Here is a 12,476-nt window from a genome sequence, read left to right as displayed (position 1 = left end):
AAAATTCCCTGTTTTTTTTAAAATAGGTTCTTATGAGAAAAATAATATTGCCTTAAATTTGCTTTTTTTCCTGTACAGTTTTCAAATCATGTCTATACCTACTACCTCTTGATTTAATCCCCTCAGGAATCCAGCCTGTCTTATCTCTGATTCAAAGAATTAACATGAGTTGCTTAGGACCACCTGGCTATTGCCTCACATCATCCAGACTGGAACCTGAGCCTCCTAATTCCTAGTCCTGACTCTTTCTCCTAAGTCCTGTTTTTAGAGTCCTATTTCTCCTGACCATGTCTGCCCATAGCCACCTGGCATCTGAATTACTGCCCTGGGGTTTGAACACAGCTGGCACGTGATCTTTTATAAAAGGACTCCGTTTGTCTATGACTTCACAGACTCCTCTCTTCACCTTCTATTTTCTTGCTTCTATCACTCACAGCTGGGAGCAACCACATCTATCCACTTGATGAAATCTGAACGTATAAAGTGATTTCTTTTCTGTAAGAGCAGACCATTATGAACAATTTCGACTTTGGGTTGGGCAAAAGAGAATGCTGGGCTGTGAGGAATTTAATATCTCTTCAAATCTTCAGGTAAGGGCAGAGTCTCAGAGTTAGAACAGAAGACAAATTTTTTTTCCCCTGTAATATGATTTCAAGGCTGCAGAGAAAGCCCTTCACCCCACAAATGCTCCTCATCACATGCATATAATCTTTTTATCAGGGGACAAGACCCTTCCTTTCTATAAGAGAGAAAAGTGACATTCTGAATGTTCCCAATGAGGGTAACATTGTGGCCAAGTGCAGGGTTGGAATAATGAAAGAAAACTAAGACCTTGCTAAGTGCCATTCACTCCTTGAGGCCCTTTATGTTTATTATTATTCCTACTTTTCTCAACAACTCTCTGCAATAGATTTTATTATTATCCCCATCTTACAGATGAGGAGACAAGCAGAGAGAAGTGAAATGACTTGGCAAGCACAATGCAGTTAACTAGTGCTCAAGCTGAGATTCAGATCTAAGCAGTTTGGCTCCCAAATCCTCTTGCTTAAACACTACCCCCATAGTGCCTCTCTACAGCAGGATGAAAGAAAGAGAAGCATGGTTCTTGTCCTCAGGGAAAAAGGGCCCTAGCAAAAGAAAACAGGCTTTCATAACAGCATGTAATAATTACAGTGGGATGAATCATAGGCTTTCTGGCAAGAAAGTTTTGAAAGATGAGGAGGCCCAGCTCGGGGTTACATATCTCAAGAGAAGATGGCAGATTAAATGAGAAGGGGTAGTAGCAGAGGCGGAGTGAATAGTTATGGTGATCAGGCAAGGCTAGAATAATGGTTGTCTCCAAAATTTGCCAAATCCCTGTTCCTCCTTTCTAAATTCATTTTAAAAATAGGCTTTACTTTTCTAGAGAAGTTTTACATTCATAGAAAAATTGAGCAGAGGGCAGCCCGGGTGGCTCAGCGGTTTAGCACCACCTTTGGCCCAGGGCGTGATCCTGGAGACCCGGGATCGAGTCCCACGTCAGGCTCCCTGCATGGAGCCTGCTTCTCCCTCTGCCTGTGTCTCTGCCTCTCTCTCTCTCTCTCTCTCTCTCTCTCTCCTCTGTGTGTTTCTCATGAATGATAAAATATTTTTAAAAAAAGAAAAAAAGAAAAATTGAGCAGAAAATACATGGAGATTCCATATACCCCTGGTCCCCACCCTCATAATCACCCCCACTATCAACATCCCACACCAGAGCAATTTGTTACAACTGATGAACCTACATTGACACATAATTATCACTCAAAGCCTATAATTTAAATTAGGGTTCACTCCATGTTGTACAATCTGTGGGTTTGGACAAATGTATAATGACATGCATCCACCATTATAATACCAGACAGAATAGTTTCACTGCTGTAAAGGATCCTCTGTTCTCTGCCTATTCATCCCTTCTCCTACTCCCTATCCAATGGCAACTATGGATCTTTTCAGTCTTCATAGTTTTTATCTCTGTTAGAATATCATATAGTTGGGATCATATAATATCTAGGATTTTTTTCCCACTTAATAATGTGCATCTAAGTTTCCTCCACGTCTCTTTGTGAGTTGATAGCTCATTTCTTTTTAGCACCAAGTGATTCTCTATTGTCAGTTTTATTCATTCACTTACTGAGGGACATCTTGGTTGCTCCCACGTTTTGGCTATATGAATAAAGCTGCTATAAACCTTATATGCAGTTTTTTTGTGTGTGTGTGAAATAAATTTTTTTTCATTGGCTTGTTTCTTTATTTGCGGTTCTAAGAGTTCTTTACATACCTAAGATAGAGTCTTTTGTCAGGGTATGTCTTTTGCAAGTATTTTCTTCCAGTCTGTGGTTTCTCATCTCATTCTCCTGATAGTGTCTTTTGCAGAAGGTTTTAATTTTAATGAAGTACAGTCTATCAATTATTTATTTCATGGATTGTGCTTTTGGTGTAGTGTGTAATCATTGTAAAACCCAAGGTCTTCTAGATTTTTTCCTATGTTTTCCTCCAGGAATTTTATAGATTTGCATTTTACATTTAGGTGTATGGCCCAATATAAGTTAATTTTTATGAAAAGTGCAAAGTCTGACTCTTAGATTAATAATTCTGCATATTTATATCCAATTGTTCCATTACCATTTGTTAAAGAGACTGTCTTTTTTTTTTTTTCATTGTATTACCTTTGTCAAAGATCAGCTAACTAAATTTTGCGGGTCCACTTCTCAGTTCTTCTACTCTGTTCTGTTGGTCTATATGTCTTTGTTTCACCAATATGACATTGCCTTGATTATTGCAGTTTTATAGTAAATCTTGACAGCATAGCATCATTCCTTTGACTTTGTTCTTCTTCCTAAATATCCTGTTGACTAGTCTGAGTATTTTATCTCTTGGTTTCAAAGAATGATTTGGGAAGTATTTCCTCTGATTCTATTTTCTGGAAGAGATTGTAGAGAATTGGTGTAATTTCTTCCCTAAAGGTTTGGTAGAATTCACCAGTGGACCCATCCGAGTCTGGTACTTTGTGCTTTTTAAGATTAGCAATTATTTATTCAATTCCTTCAATAGATACAGGCCCACTCATATTGTCTGTCTCTTCTTGTCAGTTTGGCAGATTGTGTCATTCAAGGAATTGATCTGTTTCTTTTTATGTCCATAGAATCTGCAGTGGTGTCCCTACTTTCACTTCTAATGTTAGTAATTTATATCTTCTCTCATTTTTCTTTTTTAGTTTGGCTAGAACTTTGTTAATTTCATTGATGTTTTCAAAGATCCAGCTTTTGGTTTCATTGCTTTTTTCTACTGATTCTGTTTTCAATTTCATTGATTTATGCTCTGATATTTATTATTTTCTTTTCTTCTGCTTACCTCAAATTTAATTTGCTCTTCTTTTTCCAGTTCCGTAAAGTGGAAGATTAGAATATTGATTTTAGGTATTTCTTTACTTGCAATGCATGCATTCAGTACTTTAAATTCCCCTCTAAGAACTGATTTTGCTATCTCCCACAAGTTTTTGTTGTTGTATTTTCATCTTCATTCATTTCAAATTATTTTAAATTTCTCTTGAGATTTCTTTTTCTGAAACTTGGATTATTTAGAAGCGTGTTGTTAATCTCTAAGTATTTCAGGGATTTTTTTTCCAAGCACTTTTTTGTTGTTGATTTTTAGTTTGATTCTATTGTGGTCTAAAAGCATACATTGTATAGTTATCTATTCTTTAAAATTTTTTAAAGAATGGGTGTCTTATGGCCCAGAATGTGATATATTTTGGTAAATGTTTCTGTGAGCTTGAAAAGAATGTAAATCCTTCTGTTCCTGGATGAAGTAATCAATCTAAGGATATAGAATATATACCTTTGATTGATGGTGATACTGATTCCTATTTCCTTACCAATTTTCTGCCTCTTCAATCTGTTGACTCTGATAGAGGAGTTTTGAAGTCCCCACTACAATAGTGAACTCAACCATTTCCCCTGTAGAAATATTAGTTTTTGCCTCATGCATTTTGATGCTCTATTGTTAGAATTCATCTTTGATGTTCTGGAGTCTAAATATGATATGACTAGCTATAGTTTTTTTGTTTGTGTTCTCCTCCTATCTTTGCAGTTTGATACTCAACATTATTTTGAAGAAATTCATTGTCACTGTTTCAAATGCTTCTTCTGTTCATTTCTTTCTTCTGCCTCTGATATTCCCATTATGCATCTGTTAACATTTTTTTATAGTTGTCCCACATTTCTTAATATTCTTGGCCTATTTTTTTCACTCATTTTTGTTTGCTTTACAACTTTAGAAATTCCTGTTGACATATCCTTAAGCTCAGAGAATCTTTGCTCAGCCATGTCCAGTCTACTGATAAACCCTCAAAGGTAGTCTTCATTTTTGTTACAGTGTTTTTTATCTTGAGCATTTCTTTCTGATTCCTTCTCAGAAATTTCCTCTCTGCTTACAATATCCATCTATTCTTGTATGATGTCTGTTTTGGCAGGGGTTATTGTTGTTGTTAGAGCTCTTCATTTATTAATCATTCTTATTTTAAAATCCTCATCTGATAAGTCAAGAGCCCTGCCATGTCTCAGTCTGGTTCCGATGTTTTCTCTGTCCCTTCAGTCTGTGTTGGTGTTGTTTTCCTTTTAGTATGCCTTGTGATTTGTTGCCAGAAGCCAGACATGTTTATTGTGTACATGGAACTGTAGTAAATAGGTCATTAGTAATATAGTGGTAAGGTGTGAGGGGAGAGGATGTTCGTAGAATTAGTTCTCAGTCTTCTAGTGATCTTATGCCCTGGATGGCTAATCTCAGCTGGACAGGATGGCTAGCATTGGGTATCACCCTTCTCCAACATGGAAGGCTAGAGGAGGCTGAGATATTTCCCTTTCCTGTGTAGAAGGCTACGGCAGGCTGGAGTTAGGTAATTCTCTATCTCTACATAGGTCTACATAAGGTCGGGTAGGCTCTTATAAACCCCAATAGATTAGGCTCTGATAAGAATTTCTCCTAAGGACAGGCCTTATTAAGAACAGAATGCTCTGGCAGATTTCAAAATGGTTACATTTCTCTCCTCCTGCTGGAAGTACAAGGGGATTTTTCTCTGATATGCGCTGACAGTTAAAACTCACAAAAGTGAGTCCCTTAGATTGGGACCCCCTAGAGGTCATAATGCTCAGATTCACCCTTCACTGAGCCATTACAATTCAGGTTTTCTTACTTAAATATTGGTTATAAGTCTCCACTCTGGGAAGTTGTGAATTTCTTTTATATGCCTATTTCTCCAATTTTGGGTTCAGCAGTTTCTCCAGTGACCTACGTTCTCTGACATATCTAAAAGGAGTCTTTTTCTCTCTCTTTTTTTTTTCCAGTTTGTTCAGCAATTTACTTATTGTTTTCAGTTTGTTCAGCTATTTACTTCTTAGCTCCTTACATGCTGGACCCTCTAAATTTCCAATAAAAATGTGCTAACTGTAGGTCATATATCTTTCTACTGGTTCTTTTCTCTCCCCTTGGAAAGACCAGGATTTCACTAATTTGTACTAAAATATCTGGAAATTCCTTAGCCCCCAATCATGTCCACTAGATATGGCTCAACTAAAACAGTAGGACATTGTTGTCACTAGGGCAGTCTTATTCTGAAACTTGAAGGGAAATGAGTGGGGTTCTCTCCTGATGGATCACTAAGTCTCTCCACATGGAATCATATAAATCATGATGAAAAATGGACTGTGAGGCCCACTTCATAAATCCTTGCCCAGTTTCCAAAGGTAGCATCTTGCAATCTCAAAGTCAGTGCTCAGCATTTCAGATGCAAACCTGCAGCCTGACTCCTGCAGGAGTTAATGTGTTAGCATTTTAACAAATTGAACCACTTCAGTGGCCTATTTATCAGTTCAAGCTATTTGGAAATGTTGCGACCATATGTCGTCCATTGAAATGAACACTAAACACTGCATTTATAAATGGTAATTTATGACTCATAAATGTCTTTGCTATTAGAGCCATTCTGCCACTGTGAATGGAATTGATAGCAGGTTCTAAGCTCTGTGGTATGTGTATGTTTTTTTCCCTTTTTAGGAATGTTGTAGATATTAAAGCTTTAGTGCCTCATGGAAATGTTATTTTTAAAAAGCTGTGCATATCAAAAAGATTGTGTTTTATGCTAGATTTTCATATTCATAAATTTGACAGGCAGGTTAAATATATGTGTGCATGTGCATATGGTGAGGATTTTTTACATGCTTTTATAGACAAAGATTTATGGAATTATAACTCTACAATGTGGAAGTTATACCTCACTATCTGCCCAGGCCTTAGATTTAACTCATGTAGTTGCAACTGCTCATCATATACTAATATGTCTTCTCCCTTTCTTCCTTAGAAAATAGAATGCCTGACTTCGAATTTGACATGTGATCTCCTAATACTGTATTTCTCACTTCTCTTACAAATAGCATGGTAAAATGTTAGGCCAACACAGGCAGAAAGATTATGCAGATGCTTCTGAGAAACCACATTAAGATATAGCTGGCTTACTTTGCACATTTTATTGTTCCTTTCTTTGCTACCTGGAATATAGATGTCAAGGCAGGAACTTAATCAATGACACTGACAACTATGGACTGACCATATTACGCCCAGAAGAAGCCTAGGTCCCTGAAAAACACATAAAGCCATATGTTGGCCCTGGAAAGCCTAGCTCCAGACTTAATTTATGTAAAAAAGAGAGAGAGCAAAAAAAAAATCTGCCTTCTTTATACAGTCATACTTATTTTTTGAAGCATGAATATATAACTTAATTGATACAATGAGGTAAGATATATTATTCTGATTTAAGGATTGAATCACACAAGGTCTACATAACTTATTTCATATGTTCAAAGTTACAGAGTTTGTTGTACACATTTCCAGAATCCATACTTTTGAGCTTTGGTTCATTATTCTTGCTATTTATATCATGCCTGCAGCATTTAATGAGGTCTGTATAAGAAATATCATGCTTTAGTATAGCTTGTAGTATTTGTAGTTGGCAAACCTAGGCACCTGGCAAGTCAGAATACCTTCTAGGAGTAACTCTTGAGGAATTTGCTGGTAGCTAGGAGAGAAATTCATATTTAAGAGTAGGAGTTTTAACAGCTCATCACATGTTATAATTTATCCTACATACATCGAAGCCCAATTATATCTGTAACTATTACATAACCAGGTCTGGATCATCAAAAGTGAGTATGATTAAATATCTATAAATATAAATATACACTCAGTACATTTTCCACAGTGAGATTTTTGGTGTGCTGTTATGACGTTCTAATTCTTTGTGAAATTTGTAAGTGTTGTTTTTAATATGCATGGTTAATACCTTGACATTTATTTCTTAAGATTATTGAGTATTTGAGATTCAAGCAAAGTGGTGAGATGTGAGAACCAAAAGGTTACAGCTAATGAACTTCTAGAACAGGGCATGGAAAAGAAGTCCTCATTGTTAAAAGGTAATGGAATGTTCCAATCTTTGGAGGGGACGATTGCAAGCATCAGAATTAGAATAGACTTTTATCATTGATTTTCAACATCAAAATGTGATCCTTTATCAAATCCCTACCCACTTCCACCCCCCGCCCATACACTTGTCTTATTCACAAAGGAATTTTAGTCTTCTACTGCACCTTCTTACCAGATGCTGGGAACCCTCTTATGGCATGTAATTAATTTGAAGAGTACCTATTATATGAGCATTACTGTTTCAGGAGCTATGAGTTATGAAAATTAAATAAACCAAGGCACTTTGCCTTCAAGAATTTAGTTTAGTACCAAGGAAGACACAGGCACTGTTATTAATGAATTAGATGAAGTGAAAAATTCAGTGTTTCAACTCAATCAAACTTCTCCACTTGTGAGAATATCAGAAACTCAACTAGTGGGTCACACCTTGTTTTTCAACTTTGGACTATAGATATTCATACCTTTCTTACAGGTTTCATATATTGATTAGTGGCAACATATGTAAGTGGCATAAAATGGTCCATGACATGCATTTGACGTTCAAAAATGATTGTATTAACTCTGATGATAAGAGTTATGAAAATGCCAAGAGGCTGTGGTTAAACAAGAATGAAAAAAAGGTTGAAAATGCTCAGCTAACTGGGTGATATGCTATACGTTGGCAAATTGAACTCCAATAAAAAAATAAAATAAAATAAAAACATTTACCAAATCTTAAAAAAAAAGAAAGAGAAAAAAAGAAAATGCTCAGCTAAGAGGAAGGATTTGAAATGAAACTTGAAGACAAATTTATTTTTATCTAATTGGGAATATTCATATATAAAGAAGATAAAGAATACTATAATGGACATCTATGTGTTAAGTACATAACACAATTTCATTTTAATAATTTGCTATATTTGCTTTACAGTATTTGAGGAAAAAATATTGGTATATTTCAAGACATCTACCTCTTAAAATAAATATGTCTGTTTCTAACTATTCCTGGAGTAAATATTCCTGCAAATATTATTACTTGGTTATCATTCTACTGCATGGTATGGGCAGAATTCTAAGATGGTTCCCAAGGTCTCCAGCATTTGCTGTACATTCACCTCCTCCTATTATTCAAACACTAATTTAGGTGCTGTTGTGACTGGATTTTGCAGATGTAATTAAGATCTCAAGTTAGCTGACCTTAACAATAGAAGTTTATTTGCAAAGAGCCTGATCTATTCAGAGATCTCTTAAAAATATTATTCTTGGTGAAAGACATTCAAAATATAATGACAATTCAATTGTCATTTGACAATGATGACAGGGAATTCTCTATCCTTGGCTGTGAAAATAGAAGGGGCCATATGACAAGGAATGCAGGCAGTAAGGACTTCAGCTAATAGGGCAAGAAAACAGGAGTCTCTTTATATACTACAAGGAACTAAAATTTTCCTTCAGATCTGAATGAACTTGGAAAAGAACCTCCGACCTCAGTTAAGACCCGAGCCCCACCCAATACCTTGATATCAATCTTGTGAGACCCTGAACAAAGAATGTAGTCATTCTGCACTCATATTTCTAACATATAGAACTGTGAGCTACTATGTTTGTGGTCATTTGTTATGCAGAAAAATTAAACTATACATGTTTTCAAAAAAACTGTGTGTATATATGTATATATGTGTATATATATAAAATGTATTTGTACAAATAAGTATTATAAATAATATGTTTATTATGTATTATAAGTTATTATATTTATATGACATATTTATTATATAAATATAATAAAACTACATATGTAATATTTCTCAAATATCTTAAAAGTCCTAAAAATAGTATAATATTTTGCAACTGTTTTCCATGGGGCATTTTGCTTTTTCCATTTTCATGTGGATATATGTAGCTCCACTTTCATAATTTTTTTATGTAGCAGGGGTCTGCAAACTTTTTCTGTAAAGGGCAAGATAGTAACTATTTCAGTCTATGTTATGCATTTGTGTTGCAGCTACTCAGTTGTGCTTTTATAACTAAAAGCAGTTACAGACAATACATAAATAAATTGGGGGCCATGTTACAATAAAACTTAATTTACAAAAGCAGACAATAGGACAGATTTGTCAATTCCTGGAATATAATACTCTATACTGTATATATGCATAGTACAGTTTGGTCATTTTTCTTTAGCTCCACATTTGTTTCCAATTTTTCACTCTGACAAACAAACCTTCCAATTATTCTAACCTATTTCTTTTTTTTTTAACATGTGAAAACTTTTATTTATTTTTTATTATTTTTTATTTTTTTTAATTTATTTTTTATTGGTGTTCAATTTACCAACATACAGAATAACCCCCAGTGCCCGTCACCCATTCACTCCCATTTCTTAAAAGTGCGAGAACTTCTCTAAACAATTGATGTTGACACCCAACCTCGATAATATATTTGACAACAAAATCCAGTACATACAACAGTGTGGTGTACAAGCATGCTAAGTTTCTCACTGCTCAGATACAGAGACACAACTCACATAAAAGTCTTGGGTGCTTCCCGCCTCCTCTAAGTGTGCCCAGTTGTACGTGCTGGCACAGTACACACATACATAAATTTTATATTCACAAAACAATTCTGTTACTGTAATATGCTTTGACATTCTCTTTGCTCTTCTATTCTCTCCCATTGTTCTGTTCTGAATTCTCAAAGATTCTAAAGTAACCACTAAATCAATTTAATTACCCATTAATGGATTACAACTCAAAATTTGAAAATAATTCCCTAAAGTACATGCCTAGAAGATATTGTGTTGGGGAAAAGAGCATGCTTATATTAAACTTTACCATATGTTATAAAATTGTTCTTGAAACTCTCCAACAATTAATGAAAGTTTGTTTTTCTACATGTCTTTCATTATTTCTTTTTAACTTTTAATTTTGAAATAATTTTATACTTACATAAAAGTTGCAAAAATATTAAATGAGAGTTTCCATATGTTTTCATCTAGCTTCTTTTAAGGTTAACATCTTATATAACCATGGTGCAATTATTAAAACCAGGAAGCTAACATTGGCACAATACAATTCTCCAAACGTCAGACTTTAACTCAAATTTCACCAGTTTTTCCTCTAATTTTTTTTTTCCGTTCTAGGATCCTATTGAAGATCCCACATTGCATTTAGTTGCAATTTTTCCTTAGGCTTTTCCAATCTGTACCATTTCCACAGTCTTTCCTTGTCTTGACAGTTCTGAAGAATACCGATCTGTTATTTTGTAGTACATCCCTCAATTTGGGTTTATCTCATGTTCTGTCAGATTGAAATGAGATTATGTGGAGGTTTTGTGAGGGGTGCAACAAGGCTACAGACATGACATTTCCATGGTGCATGGAATCAAGAGATTTATGACATCAACATATGTTGTTGACCTTAATCACTTAGCTAAGGTGGTGTTTGGGATTCTCCACGGTGAAATTACTCTCTTTCACTTTGTAGTTAATAAACACTTTGAGGGAAATACTCTAAGACTATGCAAAACCGGTTTCTCTTCAAAATTTCAACTACTTTTAGCATCTATCAGTGAGTATATCTTGTCTATAACAGTTATTATTGCAGTGTTTGTCTAATAATGATCTGTTCCCCTCTTCCTATTTTTGTTTGACTAAAATAATGATCTGTTCCCCTCTTCCTATTTTAGTCAAACAAACGAATATAAAGTGGTATCTGTTGTTTTAAAATCATTTAGAGATTACAAGGGAAGCTGAATATCTTTATTCACATTTATTGGCTGTTAATAACATTTTCTTTGAATTGTCTCTTAAATTTCCATCATTCTTTTTTCTATTCAGTGCTTAAATATTTTAAATTGGTCAGTTGTTGCTCTTTATATGTTGTGGATTCTAATATTTTGCCATATGAGTACATTGTAAATACATTTCCCTTGCATGTAGCTTGCATTTTAAATCAGGTATGATCTTTTGTTGTACTTAAGAATTATATTTTTATGTTATAAAAATGTGAAATTTTGCATTATATTATATAATATTTTGCATCTTGTTTTCATAAATCCCTATCTGAGGTTATAAAGTTATTTTATATTTTCTTCTTTAAGAAATTTTATTTTTGTGTTTAGATATCAATCCATCTGGAACTTATTCTTGTATATATGATATAAGGTAAGGATATACTTGTGTTTTTCCCACTGGTCAGTCTATTTTATCAGAATAGTCTATAATTTCTCCTACTGATGTAGGAGATATTTTGATATTTTATCAAATATGCAAAATCCATACTATGTGGATCTACTATTATGTCCTCTACTTTGTCCAGTTCTTGATTTTGCTTCCTATTGTCAATAACAAATAACTTATTCAGCTTTATTATAACTCTTGACAGTTTGGGAAGCCCTCCCTTTTTGTTTCCCTGCTTTTGAAAGACTCTGTGATCTTCCATATTATAGTTGGATTCAGCTGATTTACTGCATAAACTATTCTTTCACAATTATTTTTGATATGTATCAAAGTTACAGATTAAGTTAGTGAAAACAGAGTTTTAGGATACTTAAGTCTTTCTACTTTTGAACATACTAAAGCTCTTCATTCATGCATGTATTCTTTTATCAAAGGAAATTAAATATTTTCTATGTCAAATGTTGTGGAACTTTTGTAATACTATACTTTAAAATAAAGAATTCATTTCTATGTCACTTAAAATCAACATGCATTTTTATGTAGGTCCGAATGCATAAGAAAGACATTAAAAAAAACCTATTTCATCCATAGTATAAAAACTATGAGAAATCATGAGGTATTTTATGAAGGAATGTCACTCTGTAAAAATTCCTTGTTTTTTTCCCTTCAAAGGTATTGTAGCTAAGACAGAAGAGTTACCTTGTCAAAGAATAAAAATATAGTAGTTCTATTTCTGCATAATTTGTGTTTATAAATTAATATTCAATTCAACTCCAGCTGCTTATATTTAACAGAAAACTTGTATTGAGTTTGGGGAAACAAT

General features: G+C 34.2%; 1 long non-coding RNA gene across 3 annotated transcripts in view; it reads left to right on the top strand.

Annotated features, from left to right (window-relative positions):
* Positions 1-432: 432 nt before the first annotated feature.
* Positions 433-12,476, top strand: part of LOC140635200 (uncharacterized) — a 107,743-nt gene continuing 95,699 nt past the window's right edge. Inside the window, exons 1-3 of one of the 3 annotated variants that reach the window (XR_012032567.1) lie at positions 433-590; positions 6,377-6,807; positions 10,959-11,042. This is a non-coding gene — a long non-coding RNA (uncharacterized lncRNA). Of the gene's footprint in view, positions 591-6,376; positions 6,808-9,727; positions 11,043-12,476 lie in introns of those variants that run through there. The other 2 variants (XR_012032568.1, XR_012032566.1) reach the window with 2 other exon arrangements.

This window comes from Canis lupus, chromosome 6 (genome assembly GCF_048164855.1).
Source record: "Canis lupus baileyi chromosome 6, mCanLup2.hap1, whole genome shotgun sequence".
Lineage (NCBI taxonomy): Eukaryota > Metazoa > Chordata > Mammalia > Carnivora > Canidae > Canis > Canis lupus.
This window is presented reverse-complemented; position numbering and strand designations above follow the sequence as displayed.